The following is a 17,406-nucleotide window of genomic DNA, read 5'->3' as shown; positions in this document are numbered from 1 at the left end:
GAGAAGTGGGCGGCTCGGGGGGGGGTGAGGAGAGTCGGGGAGTCGGGGAGGGGCGGGGCCCGGCGGGTGAGAAGTAGGGGTGTCGGGGAGGGGCCTACGGGGGGGGGCCGACAGTGGGCGGGGCCCCGGGGGTGAGAAGTGGGCGGCTCGGGGGGGGGGGTGAGGAGAGTCGGGGTGTCGGGGAGGGGCGGGGCCCGGCGGGTGAGAAGTAGGGGTGTCGGGGAGGGGCCCACGGGGGGGGGCCGACGGTGGGCGGGGCCCCGGGGGTGAGAAGTGGGCGGCTGGGGGGGGTGAGGAGAGTCGGGGTGTCGGGGAGGGGCGGGGCCCCGGGGGTGAGAAGTGGGCGGCTCGGGGGGGGTGAGGGGTGTCGGGGTGTCGGGGAGGGGCGGGGCCCACGGGGGGGCCGGCGGTGGGCGGGGCCCGGCGGGTGAGAAGTGGGCGGCTGGGGGGGGTGAGGGGTGTCGGGGAGGGGCGGGGCCCGGCGGGTGAGAAGTAGGGGTGTCGGGGAGGGGTCCATGGGGGGGCCGGCGGTGGGCGGGGCCCGGCGGGTGAGAAGTGGGCGGCTCGGGGGGGGGTGAGGAGAGTCGGGGTGTCGGGGAGGGGCGGGGCCCCGGGGGTGAGAAGTGGGCGGCTCGGGGGGGGGGGTGAGGAGAGTCGGGGTGTCGGGGAGGGGCGGGGCCCACGGGGGGGCCGGCGGTGGGCGGGGCCCGGCGGGTGAGAAGTGGGCGGCTCGGGGGGGGGTGAGGAGAGTCGGGGTGTCGGGGAGGGGCGGGGCCCCGGGGGTGAGAAGTGGGCGGCTCGGGGGGGGGTGAGGAGAGTCGGGGTGTCGGGGAGGGGCGGGGCCCACGGGGGGGCCGGCGGTGGGCGGGGCCCCGGGGGTGAGAAGTGGGCGGCTGGGGGGGGGTGAGGAGAGTCGGGGTGTCGGGGAGGGGCGGGGCCCCGGGGGTGAGAAGTGGGCGGCTCGGGGGGGGTGAGGGGTGTCGGGGTGTCGGGGAGGGGCGGGGCCCACGGGGGGGCCGGCGGTGGGCGGGGCCCGGCGGGTGAGAAGTGGGCGGCTGGGGGGGGTGAGGGGTGTCGGGGAGGGGCGGGGCCCGGCGGGTGAGAAGTAGGGGTGTCGGGGAGGGGTCCATGGGGGGCCGGCGGTGGGCGGGGCCCGGCGGGTGAGAAGTGGGCGGCTCGGGGGGGGTGAGGAGAGTCGGGGTGTCGGGGAGGGGCGGGGCCCGGCGGGTGAGAAGTAGGGGTGTCGGGGAGGGGTCCATGGGGGGGCCGGCGGTGGGCGGGGCCCGGCGGGTGAGAAGTGGGCGGCTCGGGGGGGGGTGAGGAGAGTCGGGGTGTCGGGGAGGGGCGGGGCCCCGGGGGTGAGAAGTGGGCGGCTCGGGGGGGGGGTGAGGAGAGTCGGGGTGTCGGGGAGGGGCGGGGCCCACGGGGGGGCCGGCGGTGGGCGGGGCCCGGCGGGTGAGAAGTGGGGGGTCCGGGCGCAGCCCAGCCCGTGGGCGGGGCCGTGTCCCGGGCCCCCGCCGAAGCCCCGCCCGGCCGCGCTGTCACTCACCGCCCGGGGGAGACGCTCCAGCTCCAGGGAGGCGGCGGCGGCGGCGCCCGGAGCGGGCCGGGCGGCTCCTGAGTGGCGCAGGTAGGGGCCGGAGCGGGCCGGGGCCGGGGGCCGCCCCCGCGCGCTCGCAGGCCAGGGGCGCTCGGGGCCGAGGCCAGGTATGGCGGGGCCCGAGGCGGGGCCCGCTCCGCCGCGGCCTCCCCCGGGCCCGAGAGGGTTAACGGGGCAGACGGCTCCAGGGGGCTGGTGCTCGCGCTCCGGCGGCAGGATCCGCTCCGCAGTTTGCGGGCAGCCGCCAGGAGGGGACGGTGCCCTCGGTGCCGGTCCCGATCCTGGGTTCCACGCCGGGATTTCACCCCCAAGCGAGCAGCGGAGGCAGCTGCGGAGGCAGCGTCCCTCGCCGGGAGCTATGCTCCAGCTCCTTTGGGCTTCCTCCTCCGATCCGGAAATCCGCCCCGCGTTTTCGGGTCGCCCTGCAGATCCCGGGGTCTGCCTCCGATCCCAGACACTGTAATCCGCTCCGGGTTTTTGGGGTTGCCCGCTGAAAGGGAGTCTCGCGAGCCCAAGCCCCGCCGCAGCCAATAGGGAACCGCCCCCTCCCGCCGCAGCCAATGGGGAGTCGCCCCCGCCCCCCCTCGGGCTGCAGCGCGCTGAGGGCTCGGAGCGGCGCCTCCATTTAAAGGGGCCGCGACCCGAATCCGGGCTCCGGGCAGTGCGGGCGGCGCGGCGAGCCAGGTACGAGCCGCGGCCGAGCTGGGGGCGGGTCCTCATTGGCTGCGGTGGCTCAGCGCGGCCGGGGGGGCGGCGCGGTCTCGGAGAGGGAGGGGGTGGCGGCTCCCGGCTTCGCCCGCGGGGCGCCTTATGCCTCCGCTCCCGGGTGGGGGCGGGGCTGGGCCCCCCGTGGGGCGAGGGGCAGGGCCCTTGGGGGGAGGGGGGCGCGCGCCGGGCCTCGTCCCCTTTCCGCGCAGGGCGGAGGGGGCGCCTCCGGACCCTCCCCCCGCGCCCTTTCCGCGCAGGGGGGAGGGGGCGCGCACCGACCCCGCCCCTTTCCGCGCAGGGGGGAGGGGGCGCGCACCGACCCCGCCCCTTTCCGTGCAGGGGCCCATAGATGTGCAGCTCCGCTGTGGGGGAGGGGGAGCAGGGGTGGGAGCGCGGGGGCGGGCGCCCCTGCCCCGGGGAAGTGGGAGGGGTCTGCGGGGAGGGGGTGAGGCTCTGTCTCCGGGGTTGTCTCTGCCGGCACATGGGGCACTTTGGGTCCCCTGCCCAGAATTTCAGACCAGTGCTTGCTCTGGGTCTCCAGGAAAAACCACGTGTCTCTTCTACCCCCACATCCAGACGTAATCCTTGGAGCCCTGCAAGCCTCCGGTTAGCCCAGCTAAGATGGTGCGTTGCCCAGGGCCGGCGCGACGGTGGTTGATCGCGGGTTGTGCTTTGGCCTTGGGGGCTCCTTGTTTCCCTCAGATGTCAAACGGGATCGGAGCATTTACACCTGTTCAGCTTGTTTTCCCAATACCCTTTTTCACATCTGAGTCAAACGGGGCTTTTTCCAGAGCCCTTTCCCCTCCTCCTCGCCACCTGGTTTGACTGCCCTTTGGGAAGAGACTTTTTCTGCAGAGTGTCCCATGTGCTTGGCTCTCCACACACGAGAATAAAAAATTGCATTGAAGGTGCCTAAACACACGTGCTGATGCAGGAGTCACACTGGACTCCAGCTCCCTCTTTCTGAGTTATGTTGTGGGCCCTGGAGTGGGAAAAAGCAGGAGATGCCTTTGTGTCCCTAAAGCAACAGCTCTCCCGAGAGGGTGTGCCTGGGGGGGGCAGGGCAAAGCGCTGCCTGGAAGTTGCTGTTGGATTGGCTGTGGTGGGACACACATGCTGGTGGTGCTTGCAGAGTGTGCTTGTATGGGGTGGGCTGTGGCTGTTGATGGGAGGGAGTATGGCTCTGTAGGGTATTGTTCTGTGGGGTGGACGTATGATTCTACCTGCCATGTGGGCTTGTTCACGGTAAGGATTGAGATGTGGCTCTGGACTGCAGGGAGTGGTCTTGTGGGATGGGATATGGTGCAGGGCTCTGGGATACAGGGTGGGGATGAACCTCTCAACTAAGTGAGAAGGAGCCATGATTTGAGTTACTTTTCTGTCCCAGTAGAAGCTTCCTCTCATCTCCTGATGTGCTGTTCCAGCTCTGGCTCTAGACTGCAAGTCACTCACCTGTTATCACTCAACTGTGCTGCCATTCCCTCAAACTGCCTCCCAAATTCAAAGCTCCTGTTTAGAGCATGACTTTGTCATTAGCTCCATCCTAGCTTCATTTCTCATCTTGAAAGGGACAGTAGCACATTTGCCCTCTGTGGTTGATGGAGTAAAACCAAGCTGCACCCCATGGCTCCAGCCATGTCTCTTGCCCATTCACAAGCCAGGTCCCATTCCAAGTTCCCTTTGAGCCTACAGTCATTTCTGCTCCCCCTCCCGCCCCTGGCCACCCCCCCCAGCTGCTGAGGGCAGGGGTGCAGTGTAACAAACCCACCCAAACAGCTGGTCACTCCAGACTCCCAATAAAAATCTGATATCTGGGACAAAGGATCAAAGTTAGGTATTATAGCTTTAAATTGGGTGGGTGGGAGAGAAGCCTAAGATTGTGTCTAGGCTACAGACTTCTACAAGCAGAGCTATGAGTTTGGGCTGTGAAGTGGTGTGATCCCTGACTGATACAGCTGTGCTGGCAGCAGCCTGTAGGGTAGACACGGTGGCAAAACTGAGCTTTTACTAGTCTAGCTTGTTTTGCTCAGGGTTAGAGAGTATAGCTGAATCCACACGAGGAGTGCTTTGCTGGTATAGATCAGGCCTAAGAGACACCACCCTCTATATCTTTCTCCTTCCCCAATGAAAAGTGTTCTTGGTTGATGGGCATGGACCCTACCAGCAGATTCCTGTGGCTATCCCATGGCCAGGGCTCAGGGGCCTCTCCAATTGCCCAGACTTTAGGTTCATCAACATAAAGAAGGAGAAATCTAGGATTTATCAAAATGGGTGAAAACACTGGTCTATCCAGACCAGCACCCTGCTTCTGTCAATTCCTGATGCTCTTGGGAAAGGCGAAAATTCCCTGTAATGCCCCAGGCCAATTGTAGACACCTGCATATGGGGAGAAAAGTCCTTTTCTAAGAACCTTATCTGTGCTGGATTCTTACTGATGGGTCTTTGGTTCCTAGCTCAAGACTGGTTAGAATCCTCTCCTAGCTCTTCAGGTTTTGAGGCCCTAGAAAACAGCATGGCATCAGTGCCAGGCTGCTTACTGGCAGTTTTGTCTGCCATCTAAATGTCTCCAAATGTTCAACACCACGGCTAGTAAATGAACTTGCTTCAGAGACTGCACCTCATCAAACCAACACTCCAGCTCTTCCCCACGTCTCAGCTATACTCATCTGGTGGTGGTTTGTGTCTGCAACTGCTTTCCTGGCAGCTGTGGTCATCTGTGGGAAGTTTTGAGGCCATTGCCTTGTCATGCTGGTGCATGTTTTGGCAATTTCCTTGACATTCAGAAACCACTATTCTTTGGCCTTTTCCAGGGCTCCAATAGCTGTTTTTGTCTTTTGGCTGGTGTCTTGACACTGAGCATCATTCACCTCAGCACCTCTCTTAGCTTGATGCTTGTTCTTCACTGAGTGCTCCCAGAGTCCTGTTTTTGTGTATGGTATTGTTTTGGCAGATGTCTTTTCATGGCAGGTTTTTGGTCTGTGAAGAAATGCTTGTGTAGTGTTTGTTTTACAGGTGAGGGTCTGGGTAGAAGCAGTAGTTCTTGGAGAGGGAGCTGTGCAAGCTGCACGAGAATTCGCTTTCTGCCTTGGTCTCTGACTGGGGTCAATTCTTGAGACAGAATTGCTCAGTGGGAACCAGGCATTGAAATTGGGCTGAGATTCCTGAAAAAAGGGATTGTCTGCATTTCTGTCTGGGGCTGGTGTAGATGTGCAAATAAAATGAGTTACACTTAGAATACATCCAGATTCCATATGGTTCACTTCTCCACTTGGAAGCTAATAGGCAAAGCCCAAATATCTGCCATCACTTGGCAAAGAGGTGACACAGATATCAGCCGTTGGTGTCGGAAGAAGGGAAAACAAGGAGGAAGGAGGCTGCTCTTCTGCTCCAAAATTTGTCAGAGGCTGCTGAGCACGCTGATATTGTCTGCCTCAGAGTTTACCACTAGTGCTGCGTGTTGGACACATCAGCGGATGTACCTGAGTGGTGAGGAGGTATGAGGAGTGCTTTCAAGCCCTCTGAGGCATCCCAGAGTGCCCCTGTAAATTGGGCTTTCTGACACACCCTGTCAAAACCACAATTCTGGACAGCTCTGCCTTAAGGCTTCTGGATTTCACCTTTCTGCATTCTCTTGGTTGAAGCAGGGAGGGGGATAAAGTTTCTGGGTATATTCTGGGCAACCTAGCTTGATTAATCCTGCTCTTGTGAAACTGTCCTGAAGCCTACAATACCGACTTCAGGGCATCCTGTTGCTCTCTCTTGGCAGGTGTACAATCTCATGATGAATCAGAGTAACTACTGCACCAAGGCTGAGGCTTGCACCCCAAGAATTTGGTGCTCCCGGTGCAAGAAACTCTGGTCTTGGTGCTGGTGTCCCTAGCACTGATAGTTGTGGCAAAGCCAGTGGTGGTGTTTTCCAGAACACTTGGGATGACCCATCTTGTGTAGACAATTCTAGCTGCATGTGTGGGGGCAGGCTCGAGGGATCATGGCGAGGGTGGCTGCTATTTAGACTCGTACAAACTAGAAGGCTGGTACAGATTCAAAGGCCAGGAGTGGACCATTGTGCTTGTCTAATCTGACCTCCTACATACCTCAGGCAAGAGAACCTCACCCAGTGATTCCTTCATTGAGTCCAATAATTTAAGACCCCGAATGGGGATGTAAAGACTGAAAATGATGGAGAATCTTTGTGGTCCCAATGGTTAGTTACCAGTGCTGTTAGAAATGTGTGCCTTATTTACAGTTTGAATTTGTCCAACTTCAGCTTCTAGCCATTGGATCTTCTAGCCATTGGATTCTGCCTGGTCTACTAGATGAAAGAGCCATCTGCTATCAGAAATTTCCCCATGTAAATATTTCTAGGCTGTGATAAAGTCACTTCTTAACTTAATTTTCAGTAAACTAAACAGATGGTGCTCCTTACGTCTCTCACTGAAGGCAAGCTTTCCAAACCTTGACTGCTTCTTACGGCTCTTCCTTGAATCCTCTTGTTTTTCAATGTCCTTTTAAAAGTGTAAACACTAGAATTGGATCCTATATTCCAGCAATAATCTCACCAGTGCCATATACATAGGGAATGCCACTCCCTCCTCCTGCTCTCCCTGTTTCTACATCTGTCAAAGGCTACATTTCCCAGTTGCACCCTTGAAGTGGGGAAGGGCATTTCACTTACCTCCTACATCGTTACCTCGTTACTTGGAATCCCCTTCGGGATGTCCCTTCATCTGTGCTTTTTGAGTCCACCCCCTTCGGTGGGTACAGAGCAGTCCAAATGAAAAAGAAAATACTTCCATGGCCCTCGGGACTTTATGCCAATAAGTGGAAGCCAGTCATTCAGATCCCCAAAGGAAGTCTGGGGCCCCTATAGCTAAAGCCAAGGCTTAGTTCCAGGGGTTCCAACAAAGGCTGGTTTTCTTTTCTGTCTTCTTTCTCCAAAGGCTAGGCCAGGTTGCATGCTCAAGCTTTTCCTTCAGTAAGTAACCTAGGGCCCTGGGCTGGGAGCCCTGTGCCCCAGGTCTGCTTGTTTCAGAGTGGCGCCTCAACTGACCTGGATTCCTCCCTTTTAAGGGCCAACCCCTTGGCCTGACAAGCCTCAGAGGCTTGTCAAATTGGATCTGGTTGTGACCAAAGGAGTTCTGTAACACCACCTTGCCTCATGGCGGTGGGGAGTCACATCACCACAACAACCAAGAATGGCATTATCAATCTTAGCTGCAGCATTGCAATGGAGGCTTATGTTCGGTTGATCATCTACACCATCCTTTGCAGAGGCTTAGCTTTCCCGAATACCAGCCCCATCCTTTAAGTGTAACCTGCACTTTTGTTCCTGGATGTCGGCCCTTGTATTTGGTTGTATTACAATGCATGGAGTTTAATTGTACCCAACTTACCAAGTGATCTGTATTTCTCTGTAACAGTGATCTTGTCCACCTCATACCACTCCATCAACCTTAATGGTCTCTGCCAACTTTATCAGCAGTAATAATTGAGCTATAACTATTTAAACCAAGGGGATTAGCCCAGATCTGCAACGCTGACCACACACACCACAGTTCCCTAGTGCTCTTGGTGGCAGATAGGAAGGAACTGATGTGTTTGGTGACTGTGCTCCCTTGATATGAGTTATGAAATTGAATGTCAATGTCACTACAGTTGTGCAGCCCCAGTGGTCAGCCTCTCAGGCAAGGGGGTGCCAATCTTGTAAGTGTGAAATCAGAGTTGACTCATGAAGAACAAAAGTTACTGATAATTAACCTTTTACATTTTCCAGATCCTTGATAAAAATATTGAGTAGCATTGGGCTGAGAAACAGTCTCTCTCACAACAGTCATTCACTGGTAGAGCTCAAAATGTTAATGGAGAATCATCTGTTAGCCAGATTTTAATACACTTATTTTGTGCCATGTTAACATTGTATAGTGCTAATTTTTGAATCCGAATGTTGTGTGGTACTAAGTCAAATGCCTTACAGAACTCTAAGGGTGTTATGTCCACCCAATTACTCTTATCAATCAAACTTGTAATCGTCTCAAAAAATAATATCCAGTTTGTTTGACAAGACCTATTATCTAAAGTCATGTTGACTGGGCATTAATTATATTATCATCCTGTAATTCTTTATTGATTGAGTCACTTATCAGCTGTTCCATTATTTTGCTTGAGATCCGTGTCCTGCTTGCCCTTTTTAAATGTTGCACAAGATAAGCTTTTTTCTAGTCCTCTGGAAAATTCCTATTATTTAAAGATTTACTAAAAATTAACATTACTGGTTTGGAGAGTTCCTTGGCCAATTCATTTAAAACTCTTGGGTGCAGGTTACCTGGACTTGCTGATTTAAAAATGTTGAACTTTAGTAGAAGTTGTTTAACACCGTCGTCATTCTAGATACCTTCTGATAGTCAAAAAGATGAGAAATTTCCAGCACAGTGTGGATCTTGGGAATCTGAATCAGTATCTGGATCAGCAAAAGAAAAGTTTAAGATGGTTACCCTCGGAGCCATTGTGTGTGCTAGAGAAAGTCAGCTGCTTGAATGCCCTGGACCTTGCTGACACTTGTGTGCACAAAGGCAGATTAATTGGTCATAGGGGAACAGCATTATCTGCACTTTGGGGCTGGCATCAGCACTGTGTGTTTTCATTAAATGCTTGGTAGTTGTGGTCTCTGTGGGTAGCCCCAACGTTCCCCTGCCATGACAATTAACTGATTAAGGACACTGCTCTGGATGGTGTCAAAGATCAGCGTGTAATCCCATGGGGTTCTTAGGATACTTTTATTAAAAAGCTTAATGACCAAAGTTCCAACTTGCACCAGAATACAATTGTCCTATTCAGGAGCCCTGTTAGATACATCTCAACTCAAAGCTTTCTTGCCCAGGATGGGATCCAACAACTAATTTGCTTGGCAGAAAGGATAATGAAAAGCCAGCAGATGACAGTACCGGCCATGCTATGAATGTTCTATCTAGTGGCCACAGCTGTATTTGTTGTTCCCATGGCACAATCTGCACATGAGGCAACCTCAGCAGACCCTGGGATCCCACTGGAAATAAGCAACACAAGGGCTTCCACTTCACAACTGAGTAACAGATTGGATGTCTCAACACCTCCTATCTAAACTGCAGCTGAGGAACTACCTCTTCATTGAACTTTGTCTCCTCAGGAACAGCAGTTGCACAAAATGTTCTGGAGATGAAGGTGTCCTAGCCTAATCCCAAAGACCTTCAGTGGTCTTGTATCCCCAGTGATGATCTGGATTCAAATGGGCATCAGGCTGCCATGCTTTCCATGAACAGGGAAGGAGGTACTGGGCAGTCCTGTAGGTTTGGGAGCAAGCTGTGTCCCTCCCATTTTTTGTCAGTAGGCACTTGGCTGGGAACATAACGGCCACACTGGGTCAGACTAATGGTCCATCTAGCCCAGTATCCTGTCTCTGACAATGGCCACTGCCAGATGTCTCAGAGGGAATGAAAAGAACAGGGCAATTTTGAGTGATCATCCTGTCATCGAGGCTCAGCTTTTGGCAGTTGGAGGTTTAGGTTTACCCAGAGCATGGGGTTGCATGCCAGACCATTGTGTCTAATAGCCATTGATGGACCTATCCTCCATGAACTTGTCTAATGTGTTTTTAAATCCCGTTTATGCTTTTAACCTTCACAACATCCCATGGCAGTGAGTTCCATACGTTGACTGTGCTTTGTGTGAAGAAGCACTTCCTTTTGTTTTTGTTTTTTTAAACCTTCTGCCTATTAATTTCATTTGGGTGATCCCTAGTGCTTGTATGTTGTGGTGTTGTAGCTGTGTTGGTACTAGGATATTAGAGAGAGAAGGTGGATAAGGTGATATCTTTTACTGGACCAACTGCTGTTGGTGGGAGAGACAAGTTTTCGAGCCTACACAGAGCTTCTCTTCAGGTCGAAAGCTTGTCTCTCTCACCAACAGAAGTGGGTACAATAAAATATATTACACCTCAACCACCTTGTCTCTCTAGTTCTTGTATTTATGTGAAGGGGCAAATAACACTTCCTTATTCACTTTCTGCACACTGTTCATGATTTTATAGACCTTTATCATATCCCTCCATAATCATCACTTTTCTAAACTGAACAGTCCGTCTCTTTGTGTCGAAGTTGTTCCATACCCTTAATCATTTTCATTGCCCTTCTCTGTACCTTTTCCAATTCTAACACATCTTTTTTGAGATGGGGCTACCGAAAATGCATGTAGTATTCAAGATGTGGGTGTACCATAGATTTATATAATGGCATTCTGATATTTTCTGTCTTATTATCTATCCCTTTCCTAATGGTTCCTCGTGTTCTGTTATCTTTTTTGACTGTCGTTGCATTTTGAGCAGATGTTTTCAGGGAGCTATCCACAATGATTCCAGGATCTCTTGCTTGAGTGGTAACAGCTAATTTAGACCCCATCATTTTGTATGTATAGTTAGGATTATTTTTTCCAGTGTGCATTATTTTGCATTTATCAACACTGAATATCATCTGCCATGATGTCACCCCGTTTTGTGAGATCCCTTTGTAACTTCACAGTCTGCTTTAGACTTAACTCTTGAGTAACTTTTTTATCGTCTGCAAACATTGCCACCTCACTGTTTACCCCCTTTTCCAAATCACTTATGAATATGTTGAACAGCATTGGTTCCAGTACAGATCTTTGGGGGAACCTCCCTATTTACCTCTCTCTATTGTGAAAACTGACCATTTATCCCTACCCTTGTTTCCTGTCTTTTAACCAGTTACTGACCCATGAGAGGACCTTCCCTCTTATCCCATGACCGCTTACTATGCTTAACAGCCTTTGGTGAGGGACTTTGTCACAGGCTTTCTGAAAGTCCAAGTACACTATATGCACTGGGTCACCCTTGTGCATATGCTTGTTGACCCCCCTCAAAGAATTCTAATGGATTGATGAAGCATGATTTCCCTTTAAAAAAGCCGAGTTGACTCTTCCCCAACATATCGTGTTCATCTATGTGTCTGATAATTCTGTTCTTTACTATAGTTTCAACCAATTTGCATGATACTGAAGTTAGGCTTACTGGCCTGTAATTGCCAGGATCACCTCTGGAGCCTTTTAAAAAAAAAAAATTAAAAAAAAAAATCCTTACATTAGCTATCCTCTAGTCATCAGGTAAAGAGGCTGATTTAAGAGAGAGGTTACATACCGTAGTTAGTAGTTCTGCAGTTTTATATTTTAGTTCCTTCAGAACTTCAGGGTGAATACCATCTGGTCCTGATTGCTTATTACTCTTTAATTTATCAATTTGTTCTTAAACCTCCTCTAGTGACACTTGAGTCTGGGACAGTGGATCAGATTGGTCACCTAAAAATTATGGCTGGAAATATACTCCCCCCCGTATTGTCTGCAATGAAGACTGTTGCAAAGAATTAATTTAGCTTCTCCGCACCTGCCTGGTCTTCCTTGAGCACTCCTTTAGCACCCCTTTAGCCCCACCAATTGTTTGGCAGCCTTCCTGCTTCTGATGTACTAATAAATAAATAAAATGCTGTTTCTCTGTTATTAGCTGTCATTAGATAGTTACTCTTCAAATTCTTTCTTGGCCTGCCGACCTTATACTTTTACACTTGACTTCCCAGAGTTTATGCTCCTTTCTGTTTTTCTCAGTAGCATTAGACTTCTGATTTTTAAAGGATGCCTTTTTGCCTCTAAGTGCCTCTTTTACTCTGCTGTTTTAGTCATGGTGGCGCTTTTTTCTGGTGGCACCCACATCTTACTGGGTGTTTTTTATTTGCTTGTTTTTAATTTGGATACACATTTAGTTTGAGCCTCTGCTATGATGCGTTTAAATAGTCTCCATGCAGTTGGTAGGCGTTTCCTCTTTGCGACTCTTCCGTTTAATTTCTGCTCGGCTAGCTTCCGCACTTTTGTGTAGTTTCCCCCTTTGAAGTTAAATGCGACTGTGGCGGGTTTCTTTGGGCATTTCCCCCTCACAAGCATGTTAAATTTAGTTACATTATGGTCGCTATTACTGGGCAGTTCAGAGTTGAACATCAGAGTTACGAACTGACCCACCAACCACACACCTCATTTGGAACCATAAATATGCAATCAGGCAGCAGCAGAGACCAAAAAAAAAAGGTAAGTACAGTACTGTGTTAAATATAAACTACTTTAAAAATATATATATATTTGACAATGTAAGGAAACAGTTTCTGTGCTTGTTTCATGTACATTAAGATTGTTAAAAGCAGCATTTTTCTTCTACATAGTAAATTCTGAAAGCTGCATTAAGTCAATTGTCAGTTGTAAACTTTTGAAAGAACAGTCATATGTTTTGTTCAGAGTTATGAACATTTCAGAGTTACAAACAACCTCCATTCCTGAGGTGTTCGTAACTCTGAGGTTCTGCTATATATTCACCTCTTAGACCAGATCCTTTGTTCCACTAAGGACTGAAGGAAGGAAGATGTGATTGCAGACAGATCTGTGGTAGATCCTCGTGAGTTGCCTGTGGATTAGATCTCCCCCATGGGAGGAGGGTACCAAAGATAGATCACTTCAGCACTCCCATGAATAATAAGCCTCTAGTGTCCTGTTCGTGGCACTAAGAAAATCCCACGTTATAAAGGGACGCCTCCTGGGCAGCCCTATGAAAGGAGACCTTCTGGCAAAGTCCAGGAGAGGGAGACGCTCAATGATCCCAAAAGCCCTCTGCCATCCCAGATAGGTATGGTTCATTGCCCTGTTGCAGATAGCCAAAGCTGATCCTTGGGCTGAGAATCTGGCTTTCAGAGCATCGCTCAGAACCATCACAGGAGCATGGCTCCTGGCAAGGCAGAGATCTGTAGTCATGGAGGCAACTTGTGGCCTCTTGAAAGCCACCTAGCAGAAAGACCTACACCTCCAAGTGGAAAAAGTTTGCAATAGGTGCAAAGAGACCCCTTACTTTCCCCCATACATCTGCCTGAGTCCAACCTAAAGACTAACTCCATCCAGGTACATTGGGCAACTGTTTGAGCCTCCCATGAACCGTCCCAGTCAGGCACTCTCTGTAGCTCCATATCAGCCATATGCCGGGCTTATTGCTCTTCAAACCGTCCACTAAAAACCTTGTTCCAAGTGGTATTGGTGTGGTCCTGACAAAGCTAATGAAAGTGAACACTGACTGAAGTCCTGCCCCAGTGGCTGGTGCACGTTATTCCAAGTTTTACAAGGATATGGTGCTGCTCTGGGCTTAGAACCCTCTTTGTGGTGGTGGAGTTCCACTTCAGTAGCCTGTTGGCCTAACAGGTTTCCCTCGCCCACATGCTCACCCCAACGAAGCCTTTTTCCAAATGCTTCCGTCCTTTAGTTGTTCTTAGGTAGTCCAACGAGTTCTTTGTTCCTTTGGACACCAATATGCGGGGCAGTGTTGTGCACAGGAAGATACTGTCTGAGCGGATGCCTTACTACCTTTCATGTTACGGTGTCCTGACCTAAGTTCCCTGTAAGCCGCGCAGCAGCCTGTTTAGCACTGCACAGGTGCTCAGGGAAGCTGCCCAGGGACCGGCTCGGGGAGGGGCGCCCCTCTGCCAGCCCCAACTGTGCTGCGGCCCGGCATGCTCCCAGGCGTGGCCAGGGCAGCGCGGTAGGCCCACCCCACCCCCAGGCACAGCTTGGCATGGCGGCATGGCCCAGAGTCCTGGACCCAGGTGCAGCTGGGATGCCCCCTCCCCAACCCAAACCCAGCCCTGGCCTGGACCTGCTGGGGCCAGGGAAGGGGCACCTATCCTGCAGCCCCAGCCCTGGCGGTGCAGCGGGGAGAGAGAGAACTGGGGGGACTAGCCGTAGCCCCAGAGCACCCTCCTGCACCCCAAACCCCTCATCCACGGCTGCACCCCAGAGCCCACACTCTCAGCCAGAGCCCTCACACCCCTGCACCCCAACCCTCTGCCCTAGCCCGGAGCCCCCTCTCACCCCCACCACATGAATTTTGTTATGTGCACCCATATGAAGGTCATGTGTCATACATCACCTCCATATTGATGCACATATCAAAATTCATTCTGCACATGGGTGAAAAAAATTAAAGGAAACACTGGTCCTGACTGCATGAAACAAGAAGACTGTCCTCGGTAGAACTGTCCCTTGGGTACAGCAAATTGGGGCGACCACCCTGGGCCCTGCACTTTGGGGAGCCTTGGGCAGTGAGGTGGGTTAGCGGGGTTAGGAGGCAAGCCGCAGGCAAGCGGGGGGAGACGAGGAAGAGCCCCCCTCCCAGAACCTCCCTCAGTGCCTCCTGCTGGCCAGCAGGCCCCACCAATCAGCGCCTCTCCCTCCCTCTCAGTGCGTACTGCCTGCCGTGGATCAGATGTTTTGTGGCATCAGGAGGTGCTGGGGAGGGGGGAAGGAGCGAGGGTGCAGTGCATTCGGGGGAGGGGAACGGGTGGGGCCTCGGGGGAAGGGGTGGAGGTGGGGGGGGGGAGCACCCACCGGCAGATTTAGAAACTGGGTGCTTATGTCCTGGGCCCTGCGCCCCCTGGGGGGGCCCTGGGCCTTGGACAGCATGCCTCGACACAGGTGCCTCTACGGCCTGCCTCAGGGATGTTTCTATGGTAGATATCAGCAAGGCTGATCCGCGATCCTGTCCCCATGCATTTACAAGGGTGTTTGTATTTGGACTGGCCTACAGGAAGGAGTCCTGTTTCAGACTTGTGTTCCAGAACATGTTCCCAAGATAGGGGAGGTCTTGTGGCATCTATATACTCCATGCTGGCTCAGCGTTCAGGGAGTTAACAAAGCAACTGCCTTCATGCTCAGCCAGAGCTGATTTGGTAACTCCACAGCAGCAGTGAGGATAAAAAGGCTGCAAGACAGGTACACACCTGGTCGACACTACAGAGTTATGTCAATACAAGGCAGCTTATGTCGATAAAACTCTGTAGGAGTCTACACTAAAATAATGACAGGTTTCAGAGTAGCAGCCGTGTTAGTCTGTAGCTGCAAAAAGAAAAGGAGGACTTGTGGCACCTTAGAGACTAACACATTTATTTGAGCATAAGCTTTCGTGAGCTACAGCTCACTTCATCGGATGTATTCAGTGGCCACTCCTTTTCTCTTTACGCTAAAATGTCACTCCCACCAAAGTGACTCACTCTCTATGCCGACTTAATAACACCACCTCTGCGAGAGGTATAGCAGTTAAGTCGATGCAATGTCAGTATAGACAATGTGTTACTTATGTTGACTTTATTGGCCTCTAGGAGGTGCCCCACTGTGACCGCTCTGGTCATGTTTTTGAAGTCCACTGCCCGGGGGCCAGGTACATGGGTAGACACCCCTCTTCTTTTAAAGCCCCACACTTTTTTGAAATTCCATTTACTGTTTGCTTGGTATGGAGAGCTCACCTAGCTTCTGTCCATGCCTGCTCAACGCTGCAGACAAGCTCCCTCCTGGAGTACACCGAAAGTGGTTGATATCTGTAGGGAGAAGAGGCTGTGGGGGGATAGCACTGATCCAGCCACATAAATATTGATATCTACGAGCAGATCGCTCGGGGCATGGGGGAGAAGGGCTGTAAGAGGGACCCGTAGCAGTGCTGCGTAAAAGTCAAGGAGCTGTGGCAGGCGTACCAGAAGGCAAGGGATGCAAATAGTGTCTGGTGCAGAGCGGCAGGCACGCTGCTTTTACAAATTGTTGCATGCCATTCTTGGTGAAGACCCCACCACCACTGCCAAGAAGAACCACTTGGATACTTCAGGGGAGCTGGAGTAACAGGTCCCTGAAGTGAACAGTGAGGAAGAGGTGTTGGAAAAGGAGGAGCATGGGGGACAGGCGACCAGGGTGGATCCAGTGGCGTGGTGAACAAGGACCTCTTTCTGATGCTGGAGCAGTCAAGCCAGTCTCTGTTGTCCAGCACCGGCGAGCCTGATGCAGGGGAAGGAATCTCTCTGGTAAGTATGGAGTTTGCTTTGATATTGCTTTGATATTGTCTGTTCATTTGTTCTCTTTTTGATCATGCTAGAAGAGGTAGTGAAAGAGCTAATAGAAGTAGAGGGACTGCCCCATGCTCTGTGAATCCCAAGGAGAACTGAGAATGTAGTGCTTGTAACTTGTGTGGATCAAGGGGAGTGAGTTCAGTATGCCAAGTTTCCATTTATCTTACAAATAAACTCACAATAGTAGCTTTGTGCATTGCATCTTTTGCAGCTGGAAATGTGGCCTTGAGGGTCTCTCCATCCACACCAGCTGAGTCACATGAGGAGGAGAAGGAAGAGGACATGGGATGATGTGTTCCAAAAGACCCTGCAAGTCTCTAGTGCTTTGGATACCGAGAACAGGGCTTAGAGGGTCGCCCTTGTGGATGGAGTGGAGAGGAGAAAAGCGCAGGAAAAAGAGAGAAACGTGCAGCAGGAGATGCTAGCACTTCTCAAGTGTCAAACATGCTGAAGACTCTTGTTGATCTTCGGATTCAACAGACCCATGCTTGCCTCCCTCTGCAACCCATAAAGAGCTGCATTCTGGCACCTCTCCACACCCCTGTCCTCCCATGTGGTGCATTACGCATACCACTTCACCCTGCAACAGAGACAGTTGGTGTATGTGTATGTGAAATGACTGTTCTTTCCTCTTCAAAGGTTCTTTTCTCTGTATTTATAAAGTTTCATTCAGTTACAAATATGTCTGTTTGCGGCATTTGGAATAAAAGTCTATTTATGGAAACTTAATTCATTTTTATTAGCTCACAACATATGATGGCTAGGGCATTCACGGATAATAGCAATAGGTGCATTTGCAGTGTTCTGTTACTACACACACAGCACTCATTACAAGGTTCATACGGGGCTGCAAAAAAACCACAAAACAATGCCAGGCAGAGCATGATACAGCAGCACACATCACTGTGGCTCACTATTAAAATGGTCTTTCAAAGCCTCCCTGAGTTGCATAGCTCCCTGTTGAGCTCTTCTTATAGCTCTGGTGTCTGGCTGCTCAAAATCAGCAGACAGGTGTTCCATCTCCACCCCGGTAGAAACTTCCCCCCTTTGCTTCACAGATACTATGAAGCACACAGCAGGCAGCTATACCCACTGGGATATTTTTTTCATTGAGTAATCTCATGAGTAAACAGTGCCAGT

The 17,406-nt window shown here is 52.1% G+C and overlaps 1 protein-coding gene across 5 annotated transcripts in view; it reads left to right on the top strand.

Annotated features, from left to right (window-relative positions):
* ZMYM3 (zinc finger MYM-type containing 3) overlaps positions 1-17,406 on the top strand; it is a 67,953-nt gene that overhangs the window by 14,471 nt on the left and 36,076 nt on the right. For 2 of the 5 annotated variants that reach the window (XM_084638561.1, XM_084638565.1), the window contains exon 1: positions 2,176-2,284. The exons of 1 other annotated variant lie outside the window; for it this stretch is intronic. The gene's annotated coding sequence lies outside the window, so the exon portion shown is untranslated. Of the gene's footprint in view, positions 1-1,491; positions 1,631-2,175; positions 2,285-17,406 lie in introns of those variants that run through there. 2 more of the 5 variants (XM_084638562.1, XM_084638564.1) reach the window with 2 other exon arrangements.

This window comes from Lepidochelys olivacea (assembly GCF_965140295.1).
Source record: "Lepidochelys olivacea isolate rLepOli2 genome assembly, chromosome: 9".
In the NCBI taxonomy this organism is placed as follows: Eukaryota; Metazoa; Chordata; order Testudines; family Cheloniidae; genus Lepidochelys; species Lepidochelys olivacea.
Note: the sequence above shows the minus strand (reverse complement) of the source record. Positions and strands in the feature narration are given on the sequence as shown.